The sequence below is a fragment of the Pinus tabuliformis genome, chromosome 5_1 (genome assembly GCF_031772625.1).
Source record: "Pinus tabuliformis cultivar Carrire ecotype Pingquan chromosome 5_1, CPIR1, whole genome shotgun sequence".
Lineage (NCBI taxonomy): Eukaryota > Viridiplantae > Streptophyta > Pinopsida > Pinales > Pinaceae > Pinus > Pinus tabuliformis.
The window spans coordinates 795,618,871-795,629,182 of NC_142305.1; the positions used below are offsets into that span (position 1 = coordinate 795,618,871).

General features: G+C 33.9%; 1 pseudogene across 1 annotated transcript; it reads left to right on the plus strand.

Moving 5' to 3' along the window:
- Positions 1-4,490: 4,490 nt before the first annotated feature.
- LOC149167342 (metacaspase-9-like) lies at positions 4,491-6,137 on the plus strand (annotated as a pseudogene). Its single transcript, XR_016260553.1, has 2 exons — positions 4,491-5,225; positions 5,332-6,137. The product of XR_016260553.1 is annotated as a metacaspase-9-like (transcript).
- The last annotated feature ends 4,175 nt before the right edge of the window (positions 6,138-10,312 follow it).

A 10,312-nucleotide genomic window follows, 5' to 3' on the forward strand; every position in this document is an offset into this window, starting at 1 on the left:
ATTATAATATTCTCATATTTTACAATTAAGGTAATATATAGATAACAATGGCTTTTAGCGATGGATTTAGCTAGAAAGTCATTGTGTTATGTGTGTGATTGAATTACTTATCTTATATGCTTCATGATTTCATCGATCATTTATTGTTTCTGCTAATAAGTAGAGTAGATTCAAATCAATTGTTTTAGCATATTACAATATTCAGTTTGAATCTACAAGGAATTTATACAAGAATACCAACTTTTCTTGTAGATATGAAAACTATACAAAAAAACATAAATTTAGTTTGGAAAGTTAACAAAGGAGATCGTAGGTAGGAAACAAATTTTGAGGATATTACAGAGAAATAATTCAATTACTTCTCGACCCATTTCACAGAAGACTTAGGTTATAATTGTTGAGGTAATAATGCTAGAAAACTCCTTTCCTGGCTTTGTCAATCATGAAGAAAATTAGAAGTGAATGAAATAGGTTGGAAAACAGGAATTTATGAAAACAAAATTGAGATTTCTCATAGAAAGAAGTCCAATGTTAGATGGCCTTCCAATGGGATTGTTTTTAAGATATTGTTATTTTATAAATGTAGACTAAAAGAGGATGGTGGAAGCTACAAGAATGACAGGGAAATGCTTGAAGCTCATAATATAACTTTTATATATTTTATCCTTAAGGAATATAATATGATAGCCTTTCAAAAATTCAGGCCAATATACTTAAGCAAATACATTTATAAAATCACATCAAAGTTATTCCTAGAAGATTGAAAAGTGTTTTAACAAAAAAGAAAATATTGGAGAATAGTTTGGGGTTTTACACGGAAGATCAATTAATGAGTTAGTTGATATCAAATAGAAAAAGCTTCATTCAATCAAATTTAGGAATCAAATATTGGTGGTAATTAAAGTGGATCAATCCAAATCATATAATAAGGTAAAGTGGTTCTACCTTAGACTTGTTCGTATACACTTGAGTTTCTAACACCATTTTTTTGTTTTGTTTTGGTGACGCATTTTATTGCTTTAGTATATTTTTTTTTATCTTAATCAATGGGTTAGCATAAGCTTTCATTAGACCAAGAAGGATTCTTAGACAAGGGTTCCTCCTAACCCATACTCGTTTTCCTTTTAATTGTTAAAGGGTTGAGTAGGTTAATAAAATAAAATTTACAAAATATTAACTTCAAAGGGGTAAACCTTGGAGTAGCCCATAAAATAATACATTTATTGTTTGTGGATGATATCATGATTTTTTATGAGGGAACAAGAATGGTAATAAAGAAGTTCAAAGGTATCTTAGATTATTTTGTAAAGCAATAGGTATGATTATAAACCTTGAAAAATCTACTCTATCCTTGTAGGGTAAAATTTAGTAAAAGAACTATTTTACTTGGTTATTTAGTTACAAGTCGATGAACTTAATCATGGTTTGAAATAATTGATATTCTATTTCAAGAAAAACCCATAAAAAAAGTGTAAATAGAAATAGTTGATTACCAAAATGGAAAAGAAGTTAAACACATGGTGTAATTAGTGGATATTTTAAGGGGGAAATCTAATATTAGTAAAATCTGTAGTTGAAAGAATTTTAGTATACTAGATATCACTTTCCTATATATGAAGGTGTGCTATAATTCATTAGAACATTATGCTACAAATTTGGTCTACAACTCAAAAGTAAAAGCGGATTTTTCTAGATAGTTTTGGAAGAAAATAACTTTACCAATATAAAATGGAGGTTGGGGGATCAAAATTTCCCTTTACTTCTCTGAGGCATTTGTAGCAGAATGTGTAAATAGATTGATTGAATGAAAATTTTTGTGGATTCAAGCAATATGATCCAAGTACATTGCTCCTACTTCTATAGAGGATTAGTGTGCTTAGATGGGTTATTAACTAGTAAATATGTACAAATTTACAACAACACCCGTTGACCGATGAAGAGATTGGGATGTAGAAGAAAATGTTGAGACATGGAAGAAAAGGATAATGTTAAGGTAAAAGAAAATGATGATTGGTTGGTATGGTTACTTAATCCAACTAGAAACTATGTACTCATAATATGTTATATAGTTCTTGCTAAGAAGGGGAGAGAGATAACAAGTATGGTGGTGGAGAACTATCTAGAAATTAAGATGGATTTCAAAAATAACATTTTTCACGTAGTTGATTTTAAAAGCTAGGGCCTCCAAATAGGAGGTGCAAAACTTTTCAAGGTCTAAGTTGATTGCAACTTATGTTAACAAGTAGAAGACACTATTCTACATTTAATTTATTGATTGCCCTATATAAATGAGGTATAAAGAGAAGTGGAAAATATGACTGGATTTAGATATCCCTAGGAAGGTGAAGGCATAAAAGAAGAATATAAAGAAAAATATGTAAAAGAAAATACAAAGAAGATCAGATCCCTTCCTCGCAACATAGCTTAGGGGTTATGGTTAGCCAAGAACTTAAGGCTATTTGAAGGAAAGGTGAATATACCTCTTAACTGTGTTATTGAGGTACTAAACATATTAAATGCTACCCATAGACCTAGGCTAAACAAATAGACATGTGTTGAAACAGGAGGCAATCAACAAGATATCGCATGGGCATACTTTGATGTTGTCTCTAACAAAGGATAAAGGGTATTTTATATTTATTTATAAATCATTACATTTGTGTGAAAGCAAGGATGAGATAGGAAACTAATAATTACTTAAAATTGACGACTTTGAAATTAGTTTTGAGGCCAGTTAAGAGTATGGTGCATCACAAATTGAAATATTTGATGACTCGTTCATGATTATGAAAATAAAATGACAAGAGAAAAATAGCAAATGGATTATGAAAAGATAAATTAAAACTAAAAACATAAACTTGGATTATACTCATAAACCTTACTTTTATTTTTTTTTATATGTTTGCAAACTTTTTATTAAGACAAATGATGCTTTGAAGATTTTAATTTGCAATTATTTACAATCTTTTTACTAAGAAGATGCTTTCAAAATTTTAATTTGAATGACTTAATTTTTATGTTTTGCGAAGGGTAACAATTAATGATACAATTTTATGCCTAATACAAAAAAAAAATATAAATACCTAAAATGAATTATAGAATACATTTAACATATAATTATATAAGCAAATTTTTATATAGATAAATATATAATTAAGATATTTTACCTAAAATTAACATGAAAATATATTTTTCATTATTAATAATTTTTATAATTATATTAATTAGTTTGTTATGATTATTATAAATTTATTTATATTTAAAAACTCTATAAAATTTTATTATATATCATATTAAATTTTTTTTTTTATTATTAATAATTTCAAAAATTATACATTAATATTATAAACTTGCTTAACTTGCTTAAATTTAATAAATTTAATAAATTATTATTATAATATTTTATTATTATTTTTTAAAAATGTATTTAACTTATTTTTCATTGTTATTAAAATACTCTCGTAATTTCCAAAATCTTCTATATTACTTTTCTGTGACTTTCCTAATAAGCTCATTAAAAGTTTTTTAAAGTTATATTAACTTATTCTTATGATTATTATAAATTTGCTTATATTCAATAAACTTATAAAATTTAATCCTATCATATATTAACTATAAAATTGATATTAAAATATATATCTTTAAATTATATAGAGCTTGTTTCTTACTATTATTATATATTATTACATATTTTGGTAATTTTCAAATTTTTTGTATTATTTTTATATGACTTCCCCAATAAATTTATTAGAAGCTTTTTAAAATTATACTAACTTCTTTCCCATTGTTATTATAAATTTACTTATATTTAATAAATTTATAAATTCCAACCTATCATATATATCTTGATTAAATTAATATTAAAATATCTTTTTATTATTAATAATTTTTTAAATTATACCTCGCTTGTTTCCTATGGTTGTTAACATACTCTAGTAATTTCCAACCAGGGAATTTCAATATTGCTTTTCTGTGACTCCCTTATAAGCTCATTAGAGGTTTTTGATCTTTATATATAAAAATATGAAGTAAAATATTTTATTTAAAATTGTTGTTAAAATATATTATTTTTAATAATAATTTTAAAAATTATAAATGTAACTTGTTTGTTTGTTATTGTTATTGTTTATTATCATCATTATATTAATAATATGTATTGCTTCCTCTGGTTTCCTTGCTAAGCTTAATTAAATTAGCTTACATCATCGAGATGTTTTAATAATACATGAATTAAAAAAGACCACGGAGAAGCCAAGGCATCATGGAGTGTGTCCATGTGGTTTAAAGATTTTATTTGGGTATATGCTTTGTTGTTACGCATAATGACTCACGCAATCAACCTCGCGCATCACACGACATGCAGTTTGCAAAACGCATCTTATTCTAGTCCAGCTGACTTGCCTTTTCGCATCTCGAAGATTAAAGGTTTTCCTCAAGCAATAATGGTAGCCCTGTTGCTGGTATATATCCATTTCAAGCGACCAATGACTCGGCTGACATGTGCAGAAGACGAATCCCACACACAAGCCATTGTGTGCTTGCGTGGTCCTCGGCTCTGTATATCCATCACGTCATTAACAGTCTGAAATCTTAGAAAAATGTTCTTCTCATCATGGCGGTGGGTAGAAAGAGCAAGGATTAGGTCTCTAAGCCATGAAAGTTAAGGGTGGCCTTGTAACGATTCTAGAATCTACTCCATATTGCAGCTTCTCAAAATATAAATAGAGCCACAGTTTCACCATTTCGTATTCCAATTATTCATTAAACCCCCGTCCCAACCTTTCATATTCCAACTTCTTTCAATTCGCAGTACTGTAATTCCCTGCAAGAAGTGGGCATAATCTTCAAACAAATCTGTGCGATCGGGCTTAAAAGCATGGCCAAGAAAGACAACATGAAATACGCTGTGTTGGTGGGATGCAATTATCCCAACACAGAATATGAACTTCACGGATGCGTGAACGACGTTATGAGGATGCAAAACATCCTCATTCATCGCTTCGGCTTTGCTAAAGAGAATATCAATCTCCTTATCGACACAGACGACTCTTATACAAAGCCCACTGGAGAAAACATTTGCTTGGCTCTCATCAAAACGATTCGGCAGGCCAAGCCCGGAGACGTGCTCTTCTTTCACTACAGCGGCCATGGGACTCTGGTTCCACTGCAGAACTCCACTGACTATGACGAATGTATCGTCCCATGCGATTTCAACCTGCTTACAGGTAACTCCTATATCGTTTCTCAGTCTGATCAATTCAATCCTGAACTTTACATTCATATTTATGGTTGTGATTATTATGGAACATTCAAGTAATATATGGCATGCAGATGAGGACTTCCGATTAATGGTGAACATAGTGCCTCTGGGGACATCTTTCACTATGGTTTCAGACTCGTGCCATAGTGGAGGCCTAATTGACAAAGAGAAAGAACAATTGGACCTCATGCCACAGCCAACAGATCGTTAAAAGGCCCGAAAACATTATCAAAGAGAAAGTTTTTACCGTTGGAGTCAGTAATGCGTTTCTTGAGAGAAGAAAGAGAAGAAACTGGAGAAGCTGAGATGGAAGCTCATAAAGTCAAGAGCGCTCTATTTAAGCTTTTCGGCAAGAAAGCTAGCTCCAAATTTCAAAGGCTTGTTACCGATAACGGCACTTTCCTGGAGGAAATGGGACTACAACAGCTTGAATTGCAGCAGGGAAAGCAGCGTATACATGAGGACATGGGTATTCTACTGAGTGGATGCCAAACTGATGAGACATCTGCCGACGCGTGCCTTACAGAGGATCTCAGTAAAGCATTTAGTAACGCTCTTCAATCAATTCTTGAAAAGCATGAGAAGCCAATTAGCAACAGGGAATTGGTTTTGGGTGCAAGAAAATTGCTGGATGACGGAGAGTACTCACAGCATCCATGTCTGTACTGTAGTGACAAAAATGCAGATGCTGCTTTCCTGTGCGAGGAATCCTCCGCGATGGACTGATGGACTGTTTTATGGCATGATCACTCACAATGGTATTCATAAAAGAGTACCAGGCTGATCCCTCTTGATGTTCTTGTAATCATATGTATTTGTTCACTTCATTATTCAGGAAAAAATTGTATAGTTTTCATGGAAGACTATGATATTTCAATCGATTTGCAGTATATTTGATGTTAGTTATTTTTTGGGGTGAGTTAGCTATGTTGAATTTTGTTAAACAATTACAAACCAACTTTAAGAATCAAATTATTTTTCTCAAACACAAAACACTTACACAATCAAAGTTTAAACTCAAACTGTTTACACGACTACCCGTGAACTAATCGATATATTGTGTATTCCTTGTGCCGAGTTAAGTCCTCCATTGAATTTTACCTCAAAGGTGTCAAAGGGTTTTGATTGTAAGTTATTCTAAGTCGATACTTGGATGAACAAATTATTTGAGTTGCATAATTACACAAATAACATGAAGGCCAGAGTAGCGATCTTTAGCTTGAAAGGTAAAACAAACATTTGGTGGGAAGATGTTAAACGGGTCAGAGATATCAGGTCAGAGGACATGAATTGGCGGGAGTTCAAGAGGATTTTCAGGAAAAGGTACTTGTCATAAAGGTTCTACGACACTAAGGCTAAACAATCCTATAAGCTTTGATGGGATCAGTGATAGATGAAGAGTACAATACCAAGTTTCTTGAGCTATTGAGGTATGTACCATATCTTACTTGTGAGAAGGCTAAAGTTCAACAATTTGTCAGTAGTTTTCCATTAACATTTAGATATCGGATTGAGAATGATGAGCCTCAGTTACTTGAGGAAGTCATTGGGAAACTGAAGCATTTCTATGAACAATCAAAGTGTAAGAACAAATCTAAGCAAGAATGGAAGGGAAAAGACAAAGGTAAAGGTAAATGACAACCTAAGAGGACAAGGGCTCAACATGGAGATGAAAAAGAGAATGTGGCACCGCAAAAGAGATTTAATGCAGCTAGACATGGACATGAGTCAAAACGACAATATACAGGTGTTGGTACTGGTCAGTTGGAATGTTGGACATGTGGCAAGGAACGCCTTACGAGAGATTGTCCACATAATCTAGGTGATAGGCCTTACATATATAGTGCACAGGAGGCGCACGCTGTTGGGGATGTTGGTTAGAGCATTCCTCGTATCTATGCAGTAATGGACAACAGACATGCAGAACACCATACATCTATCATTGAGATGGACGGTAAGCTTTGCGATCAAGTTATTTATATTCTAATTGACTGTCAATCTAATTATAGCTATGTTAGTTCTAACTTGGTGGATAAGTGTGGCTTGAGTAAGGAATTGCATGCAGAGTCTTGGTTAGTAGAGTTGGCTACAGATACGAAGAAGCGATTTCATCATTGCATAAGAGCTTGTGCGTTTGATTTTAATGGTATGCCTACAACAACACATTTGAATGTATTACCATTGGGATCATACAATATGTTGTTGGGTATGGATTGGTTATATCTTCATAGAACCAAGGTAGACTATTATAACAAAGCTATTGAGTGTGTTGATGACAATGGGGAACCACGAGTCTTGCAGGGTAAGAAGAAAGCCACATCAGTTAGGATGGTGACAATTATGCGAGCAAAGTGTAGTCGTAGGAAATGGTGCATGTTATTCGAAGTGGACATTTCTAGTGATAAGGGTAAGGAGGTTGAGGATGAAGATGTGTTGAGTAGATACCTACTTCTACAACAATTCATGGATGTATTTCCTGGGGACATTTAAGAGTTTCCACCTCACAGGGAGGTAGACTTTTCTATTGAGTTTGTGTTTCATCAAAATCACTTTACACGATGAGCACACCTGAGTTGGTTAAGTTAAAATTGCAGTTGAAGGAAATGTTGGAGAAGGAATACACTAGGACAATTGTATCACCTTGGGGCACACCGGCATTATTTATGAAGAAGAAAGATGGAAGTCTTAGATTATGCATTAACTACAGGAAATTGAACAAAATGACCATCAAGAACAGATACTCTTTGCCGAGGATTGATGACTTGATCGATTAGCTAAAGGGAGCACCAATGTTCTCAAAGATTGATTTGAGATCTAGTTACCATGAGGTACGCATCGAAGAGGAGGACATTTACAAGACAACTTTCTAGACTAGGTATGGGCATTATGAGTTTTTGTTGTTCCATTTGACTTAACTAATGCTCCAATTACATTTATGTGCTTGATCAATAGTGTGTTGCATCCATATTTGGATGAGTTTGTTATTGTGTTCATTGATTATATATTGGTATATTCTAAAAATGAGGAAGATCGTGCTGAAAATTTACTAGCAGTGTTGAGGTTGTTGAGGGAGCATTAGTTGTATGCTAAGCTCAACAAATGTAGCTTCTTTTAGAATGAAGTACACTACTTGGGGTATGTGGTATCCAAGGAGGGCATTGCAGTAGATCCAAAGAAGATAAGGTCCATCATGGAATGGGTAGCTCCTAAGAATGTGGATTAGGTGAGCTCTTTCATGGGTTTGACAGGCGATTATAGCAGGTTCATCAGGAAATTATTGCAAATTGCTTATCCTATCACATCATTGTAGAGGAAAGGTAAGAAGTTCGAATGGACAGAGGAGTGTGAGGCTAGTTTTGTGTAACTTAAGAAGTTGTTGATACATGCACCAGTGCTACAGATTGCAGATCTAGGCAAGGAGTTTGTATTATGTACAAATGCTTGCAAGAGAGGACTTGGCGAAGTCCTTATGCAGGATGGACAGGTGGTATGCTATGAGTCACGGAAACTAAACGAGCATGAGAAAATCTACCTGACACATGATCTTGAGTTACCAGTGATTGTACATGCATTGAAGATGTAGAGGCAATATATTTTTGGCAGGAGGGTTGTACTGATGAGTGATCATATTGGGTTAAGGTATTTGTTTGACCAGCCGAATCTGAATGTCAGGCAGGCTAGATGGTTGGCCACGATAAGTGAGTTTGATTTTGAGATCAGGTACATCAAAGGTAAAGAGAACATGGTGATAGATGCTCTCAACATGCGGGTATAGGTAAATCACTTGGCAACCATGAGCTGATATGGGACAAACTTACATGATAGGATATTGTAGGCAGGTCATCAGGATGTCAGGTATATGGAGATTGTGCACAGGTTGCAACAGGGTACTGGTATAGGTACAGGTGGTAGTACAGGTGTAGGTATAGGTGGAGGTTTAGGTATAGGTAGTGGTACACATACAGATGGTAATATAGGTATAGGCACATGTGCATGTTTAGGTACATGTAGTGGTACAAGTATAGGTGGTAGTACAGGTACATGCATAGGTAAAAGTAAAGATACAGACGCAGGTGCACAGGGTATGGATTATTGTGTTATAGCGGATGGATTGGTCAGATTCAGAGACATGATATATGTGTTAGATAGAAGTGAGCTCAAGAAGGTGATCTTAATAGAATTTCATGCGTAACCTTATTCAGGTCACCAAGGTTATCAGAAGACATTGAATATAGTGAAGAAATTATATTATTGGCCGAATTTGAAGAAGGATGTAGTAGAGAATGTGGCTAGGTGTTTCGACTATCAACGAGTGAAGGAAGAGTACAAGCATCTAGGTGGACTGCTATAGCTGATTGGGATTCCAAAGTCGAAATGAGAGGTCATTTCCATGGACTTCATCAATAGGTTTCTGGAAGACAGTGAGACAACATGATTCCATCATAGTTGTTGTGAGCAGGTTAACAAAGGTTGCACACTTCATTCCTATGAAGTCTACATTCTTAGCTAGCGATGTAGCACAGGTATTCATCCAAGATGTGATCAGATTGCAATTTTTTCATAAGAAGATTGTATCAGACAGGGATATGAAGTTCACTTCCAAGTCTTGGAAGGATTTGTTTGCAGGTTTGGGCATAGAGTTTGCCTTTATTAGAACTTATCTGCAGATAGATGGATAGATAGAGAGTGTCAACAGGATATTAGAGGACATGTTGAGGATGTATGTGATGCATCAGTAGTAGAAGTGGGAAGAGTATCTCCCCTTGGTATAGTTCACATACAACAATGATTATCAAGAGTCATTGAGGATGAGTCCTTTTGAGGCATTGTATGGGAAGAGTTGCAATACTCCCATCTGTTTCTTGTTGAGTCTATCCATGATCAGTTGGTTGATTACAAAAAGGTCAAAACCTTGAGATATCAGTAATACCTTGTCTATTCATTGCTAGACAATTTAACTGATGAGTTTAAGGAACTGTTGGAGGAAGCTCAATCCATTAATTATGGGATAGAGCCTATCATTCATATAACATCATTTGGAAGAAAAAAATC